The sequence below is a fragment of the Acanthochromis polyacanthus genome, chromosome 5 (assembly GCF_021347895.1).
Source record: "Acanthochromis polyacanthus isolate Apoly-LR-REF ecotype Palm Island chromosome 5, KAUST_Apoly_ChrSc, whole genome shotgun sequence".
NCBI classification, from domain to species: domain Eukaryota; kingdom Metazoa; phylum Chordata; class Actinopteri; family Pomacentridae; genus Acanthochromis; species Acanthochromis polyacanthus.
Window position 1 is genome coordinate 43940463 of NC_067117.1, and position 8025 is coordinate 43948487.

General features: G+C 37.6%; 1 non-coding gene across 1 annotated transcript; it reads left to right on the forward strand.

The window, feature by feature from the left end:
- The first annotated feature begins 415 nt into the window (after positions 1 to 415).
- Positions 416 to 488, forward strand: trnav-cac (transfer RNA valine (anticodon CAC)). The gene has a single exon. It is a non-coding gene; the product is annotated as a tRNA-Val (tRNA).
- Positions 489 to 8025: the final 7537 nt, after the last annotated feature.

Consider the following 8025-nt stretch of genomic DNA (forward strand, 5'->3'; position numbering starts at 1 on the left):
TGTCACATAAAAACAAGTCCGTGTGTCAACATGGAACTAAACAATAGTTCCTATTGTTACAGGCACGAGCGTCTGCTTCAAACAAAGATCGTGGGATCGAATCAGACTCTGGTATACACGTCGTTTTTAATCTCTGAACCGTAGTATGCTCAAATGTTACTGGAGCATCCTCCATTCACTTTTCCGTGAAAACTCGCCTCCTTTTAACGTCATTTGCGTCTTTTTCGCGTGTGCCGGGGGCGCAAAGATTGGGCCCCATCTTATGCTAAGCGAGCGCTCTACCATTTGAGCTAATCCCCCATCTGTACTCGTACTGTCACATCTTTGCTCGTCGGGATGAAAACCGGTTGAAAATGTGACCTTGTGATATGATCGCAGCTTTGTCCTACGTCCTTGAACACATCACCTGCCACTGGTTTCTGTAGTGTAGTGGTTATCACGTTCGCCTCACACGCGAAAGGTCCCCAGTTCGAAACTGGGCGGAAACAATGCTTTACTCACAGGTAACATTATTCTGATAAGATACATGGTCACTCACTGCTTCCTATGTTGGTTCAATAAAACATGAATAACAATCCGTAGTTTGGGTTATATTGTGATGTTAGTCAGGTTCGATTCTCTGACACTGGGTTCATTGATATTGTTGATATTCATATTTTCACTGGACTCGCTGACCATTACAGATGGAAGAATATTTTCAGCACCTTCGTCTTGTCTTTGTACACTTTTATGAAAGGGCAACAAAGATATATTTCTGTTTTAAGTTTCATCACCTCAACCTGCAAGAATTAAGCTCCAATCTTCTCAAGACAGCAAAAGAAGATCATAACAGCTTAACTGTCATGCCCATTTTAATTTAGTATTTTCTTACTAAGGCATCAAAATCTTGCCGACACATTTAATCACACACCCATTTCAATTCAACGTTTGTTTAAAGGCATCAAAACTTAAGTCTATGCCCACTTTTGCTAATCAGTATTTGTTATAAGGACATTCATGGGCCATCAAAACAACAATGCACAAAGTCATGCAAAAATATTTGCACCTCAAAATAAATAAGGCATATGAAGGTATATATTGTACTTAAATTATGTTATAACAACTGCCAAGTAATTCTGTTACTGTATAATTCAATAATCATGATATGAATAAGGTTTAAAGAAGAAAATACAGGTTAATTCATGCTTACAATAGTGCACAAAATGTGCCATCATTGCTTTGCATTTGTAAATTAGGGTGCTTTTGTAAATAAACAGTCAAATTGAATATGTGATAAAAGTCTTTTGCAACATTCTGTGGTTTATTTGCTGAGTCACACCAGGGTCGAGTCTTAACATTTTTGGTATTATAGCCATTCCACTCTTTGTGTATAATTTTTTAATAAGTTTATTGATCAATAACATGATTTATCATTTAAAAAGCGTTCAGACTCTGTTAAAAATTGTAAAGTTTTATGTTTCACACAGAAATAACTGAAATCTAAGCAAAGGTACTGATTTTACAAAAATACTCATAACTACACAAAATGCTACTTAATTACAGTACAGAGAGTAAATATAATGTGTTTTCTATAATCCTGCTCACTTTTAAGAATACATTGAAAACATATGTAATTATGCATTTTGTACATTGTGGTGTAATTTTACAATTGCAATATACTGTAAAATATTACTGTGGAATATTATCTGTTGTTGCAGGTTATCCACATGTTGAGCAGAGATCTGTGAATTGTTTCAAGTCAGCTGGTGGCCCCACCCTTCCTGAGGATAAAGTAAAGGACAACCAAGGCTGTTGAAACATGCTTAAAAAAAGACACTGAGCTGAACAATGACAGTCATTATTACCATCTGCTGTGCTGCCTTCCCACCACTGTGGCTGACATTTAACATGTTTTCAAGTATTCTGTTTATTAAATTGTTCTCATTTAAAATAACATTCTGCTGTGTGATAATTTAATAGATTCTCACAACAATATTAGATCTCTTGTTAAAAAAAACTGCTGAATCTCTGAATAAACTTTATCATAATAATAAACTTTATTTATACAGCACTTTTCAAAACAGGGTTACAAAATTGATAAAATTAAAGATTAACAAGAGCAAAAAGAAATGAGGAATGCTATTTGATGATAATTGATAATAAATGATAATTGTAATTAATATGATAATTTCTGGAAATGGAAAAAATCAAGAATATAAAGAGTTAAAATGACGAAATGGTCAAAAAAATAAAAGCATAAAAGTAGCTGAATGCTGAGTCACACTAAAAAGTTATTAGTAATATTATTATTACACTGATGGGCCCCTCCTGAAGGACACAGGCGTCTTTCCAGGAAAAATGATGAGCCCTTTCTTCATTTTCCTATGTACACAGTAAAGCACAAGCATGCAGTAAAGTTATAAACAAGAAAACAAGTAAATTGGGACAAATTCTGAAAATGGCAGAGTATTTTTTGCCAAGGCCTGATTATTATATGCAGGGGTCTACAATTAGAAAGCATAACATACAGCTAAAACACAATACAAATATGACATTTATTCTGTAAGAGCATATCAAAATTAACATGTGTGGTTTTGCAAAATTTGTTTACACTCTTAGACACAGGAAAATATTTTTGCTGTCCCAAAATCAACAATACCAGGGGTGGAAAGAGTACAAAAAATATTGTGGTTATGTAAAAGTATGGTTATTGTTATGCTTTTATTCTGTGTAAAAAGACAACTTGGCTCTACATAGAGCCACACAGGTAATGGTAAGGCTTTCTTTATAAAAGTTTCCCTACAGTACTGAGAATATTTAAACTTTTCTGTGTTTTAAATAGTTTAATTTAAATACTTAAATACATTTTATTCAAAATTAAGTATTATATGGTAAAATAATAATAATAATAATAATATTATCTGGCCCAAAACAATATCACAGGGTAGTAGTTTGTCCTGTTACAGTAAATTTAATCACATTCTTTAAAATATTCCATTTGAAGACATAAAATTGCATATCCACTGTAGGATTTCTGGATATATGTTTTATATATATTTTTGTCAGGGTTTTCTCCACCAATTATAACCATAAGATTATAATAATAATGTTTCTGTAACTGGGGTTAAGATTACTTTGTGCAGAATTATTAAGTAGTCTAACTAGTTTTCGGCCAGCGAAATATTTGAGTTAGCCTAAAAATAATAATCAGCATCTGAAGCATCTCTTGCTGCAGACAAGAAAAACCTCATAAAGTAATCAAGGGAAGTATTTTAGCTCAATAATGAATGTGAGTAGAATTTCGGTAGCTGAAATCAAATACAAGTTAGGGACCAAGATGTGAACAATAAACAACTGAGTCAACTGGATTTAGTTACTAAAACATTTATTTACTAACAACAACAACAAGACAACAACAACTAACTATGATTAATGATGTCTATCAACTACGAGCACAACAAACACAACAAGCACAAAACACTAACACAAAACAAACACTAAGCAGAATGTTAATGACGGGGAAGGAAAGGAACAGAGTGCAATATTACGACACAATATTGGGAGAATATTACGTTATAATATGGCGCTCTGGGAGGAAGAAATTAGAAGACCACACCTGAAAGCAACCGTAACTTTTATGAAATGCCAATGTGAAAATTTGCCAAATGAATGAATTTAGGGAATCTAAGAATTTAGAGGAATGCACCAAGTATTCAGTGACTGAAAGGTACTTGCGTGCTGCTGATGATGATGATGAAGGTGACGATGATGCGTGCGGTTCGGTCAGCCTGTGGAAGTGGGTCGGAACAACGGTGGACAGAGTGGAGCCTCAGAGTGATGGATAGCAAGTCGACTTCAAAATTCAGGAGAACTCAAAATGACTCAAAAGAACTCAGAGTGGTGCTTTCAGGAGAACTCAAAATGGTGGTTTCAGATGTGGTCTTTTAAAGGGGTGCCTTTGCATATCATTAACTCAGCAGGGGTCTGGTACATCCCCTGTCAGGGAAGGCTGAGGTCCAGATGTCCCACAGAGTTACATTTTCAGGTAATTTCTATAACTTTCCAAAATACTGAAATTTGGTGAACATGGTTTATCTAGGAGCATTACTGACAGATAGCTGATTAAAATGATACCAAACATGCTCATATGTGATCGGCAGACAGGTTAAAATTATGACATTGATACTAATCAGGAGGAATAAAATATTAAAAGTAAGGCAAGAGGTAGATCTATCACACAGTCATTAAAAAGTTCACTTGTTCTATGAAATGAATGTACATAAAAGGAGTTTTGTCCAGAATTGGGAGATGATTGTCTTTGTTAGTTTTGAGGTGAGTCCAGAGTTCCTTTGTCTGTGAATGGAATGTCTTTGAAGTGATCCTCCAAGTTTCTGAGCTTCTTCTCTTCTGTGATTCAGGAATCAGTCAGAATTTTATTGCCCTCAATTTGGTTCCTTTGAGGCTTGATGGTGCTTGGGTTTTTGAGCCAGTCTCTTGCTAAGACAGGTTCAATACACATCCTGGAGGTCTGCATTGGGGGGAATCCTTTAAAGTCAGCTCTCGGCATCGCCTCCTGCTGACTTAGTTCGTCGCACATCCATGCCAGGCATGTCCCACATCTGGCATGGTATCTTGGTATCACTCTTGCTTCGCTGATCAAAAGGAGAACCCGTCTCCATCCTGTGGCTGCAGAGGAGCGAGGACTCCAGAGCTTAGGTGGAGGAATAAACAAAACCCTGTCCTGGTTCTGTTTCATTGTTGATGATGCCTGGTGGATCTTACACCACATACAAAAAATAATGCCCTGATAGATACTGCCTCAGTAAAACTGTAAATATATTTTTTACACTCAATGTGTTTAATTTACTGTAAATTACACAAAAATTGAGAACATTTCTTAAGATTAATCAGATATTGAGTATCAACCTATGTTGTTTCATATCAAGTATTGTTTCAGCATTGAGTCTCTCAAATATAAATCTAATTTTAAAGCTTAACTCATTTGGTCATTTGGTAACACTAGTTCAGGGAAAATATTGCTCAGTTAAGCTATTTTTTTCTCTCACATTTTTAAGATGGCAAATGTCATTGAGTACAATATCCATCCCCCTAGTAAAAGTCACATTTCTCTTTTAAAAACTGTTACAAATCTTACAAAATACACTAAAAACCCGACACAATTACAGTAACTTAAAGTCATGTAGATCGCCGAAATCAATTCCATTTGGTAATTTGGTGACACTAGTTAATGGAAAACATTGCTCAGTTAAGCTATTATTTTTTCACATTTTTAAGATGGCAAATGTACGGTGGCCGACAAGGGCATACGCGCCACAAACAAAAAAACGCAATACAAACGGCCAAAACGCAATACAAACGATCAAAACGCTGCAAACACAGGAATGATGCAAACCCCAAAACACATAAAACAAATGCAACAGAGAAATGCTGCAACAAAAAAACAATGCATTCACAGAAACGCTGCAAAAGCAAAAACACACAAACCGACAAAACAAATGCAAAAGGGAAATGCTGCATACAAACCCCGAAACAACTGCAAGAGAGAGACGCTGCAAATTCACGGAGGGTCGCCAGGCCACTAGGGGGAGCTGACCATACGGAAGGGACTGATCTTTTATACCGACAGGAAATACCCAGGAGGAAGTTGCAAAGAAGACAGCATGATAAGAAAGTTTGCAAACACTTGGAGAGGAGAATAAAAAGGTATGTTTTCCCTTACTTCTTTTTTAAACATTCGGCCCTAGTCTCTTACAGTATTATCCAACAGCAGCAACTTTACGTAGCAAATATTAGCGTGCGTCTGTCTAGCAGACCGTTGCTAGGGACACCGATCAGAACAGCTCCCCCTAGTGGCCTGGCGACCTCCCGTGAATTTGCAGCGTCTCTCTCTTGCAGTTGTTTCGGGGTTTGGATGCAGCATTTCCCTTTTGCATTTGTTTTGTCGGTTTGTGTGTTTTTGCTTTTGCAGCGTTTCTGTGAATGCATCGTTTTTTTGTTGCAGCATTTCTCTGTTGCATTTGTTTTATGTGTTTTTGGGTTTGCATCATTCCTGTGTTTGCAGCGTTTTGATCGTTTGTATTGCGTTTTGGCCGTTTGTATTGCGTTTTTTGTTTGCGGCGCGTATGCCCTTGTCGGCCACCGTACAAATGTCATTGAGTACAATATCCCCCTAGTAAAAGTCACATTTCTCTTTTAAAAACTGTTACAAATCTTACAAAATACACACAAAAACCCGACACAATTACAGTAACTTAAAGTCATGTAGATCGTCGAAATCGATTCCAGTCATATTCAGAGTTAAAATCAACAGATTACGTGATTCAGCTAAAGTTTATGTTAAAAGCATGTAGTACAGTATAAACCCCTTGCAGTGTTTACTAACACAAGGTATGCGCACGCAGACCCGATGCAGGAGCTCCTCCACATTCCACTTTAATTTAATGGGTGAGCCAGTGTCTGACGACTGGGGTGTCTCGGAGTTCCCTGAACAAGAACAGAAAGATAGCGTTTAGGAAATTGCACGTCTTGGCTTTGGCCGCATCAATAGACTCGCTTTGAGAAGGCGGTGGTGGCTGTTGTTTGGGGCTGCCGCCGCCGACAGCCGCCTCCTGCTGCCTGCCGGACACGGCCTCTTGCTGTTTGGATGCAGCAGATGGTGTGCTGTCCTGTTGCTGCTGGCCTGGTTCGGCATGTTGGGTATTAAAGTAATCCTTCAATGCGTTACCAGGCACTACTTTGACATACTGCACTGTCCTGCTAACGAGTTCAGGTCTTCTCCGCTATTATCAGCTGGAACTGTGATATCAACGTAACAACTGCTCCGGAGAACACGGAAATCAGTATTAAGTAAACAAACGTTTAGCCGCGGTACCAAAGCAAGTTCCACCTGGTCGCTGTCACAGCTGCCATATCATCTGCTTTACTACGATTCTGACAGCCAACAGCACAAGAAGAAGGCATATTTAGCGTAATATGTGCTTGCAATATCATGCCTTGGCCAGGTAAACAGGCTTTGTTTTAAACCGGGTCTGCGCGCACAGCTGCCTAATTAAGTATGCATACGTCATGTGAAAGGGGTCTACAGTAGATTGGAAATCTTTTAAGCACTACCAAAATGGTGAAACAGCGCCCCCCAAATCTCCATAGTGGCCGAAAATATATTACATCCGTAGTGTAAGGAACTACCATAGAGAATGAATGGAAAAAGTTAAGGAAGTTAAGCCTAACTATACGCGGTCCTCGTGCGGGATACCGGGGTTCGATTCCCCGACGTTTTCACTTTGTTTAGAAGTCAAAAAATTTGATGATCGCAGCTTTGTCCTACGTCTTTGAATGCATCACTAGTCACTGGTTTCTGTAGTGTAGTGGTTATCACGTTCACCTTACACAAGAAAAGTCCCCAGTTTGAAACTGGGTGGGAACACTGTTTTAGTCACAGGTAACATTATTCTGATAAAATACATGGTCACTCACTGCTTCACATGTTGGTTCAATAGAACATGAATAAGAATCCATAGTTGAATGAATGAATGAATGAATTTATTTTGGTCAGACACTTCAACACAACATTATATTCTCAATTTCATCATCATAACCAAAATGGGATGGGCATGAAGCAAATGCTTTTTTCCAGCCCACCCTAAACATTATCCAAGACAGCTTAACATTTGTCATAAAGTAAAGTAAAGTTAGTGTTACATTGTGATGTTAATCAGGTTTGATTCTCTGACACTGGGTTCATTATTATTATTCATATTCATATTTTCCATCTGTACTGGTCTCACTGACCAGTACAGATGGAAGAATATTTTCAGCACCTTCGTCTTGTCTTTGTACACTTTTATGAAAGGGCAACAAAGATATATTTCTGTTTTAAGTTTCATCACCTCAACCTGCAAGAATTAAGCTCCAATCTTCTCAAGACAGCAAAAGAAGATCATAACAGCTTAACTGTCATGCCCATTTTAATTTAGTATTTTCTTACTAGGGCATCAAAATCTTGCCGACACATTTAATCACACACCC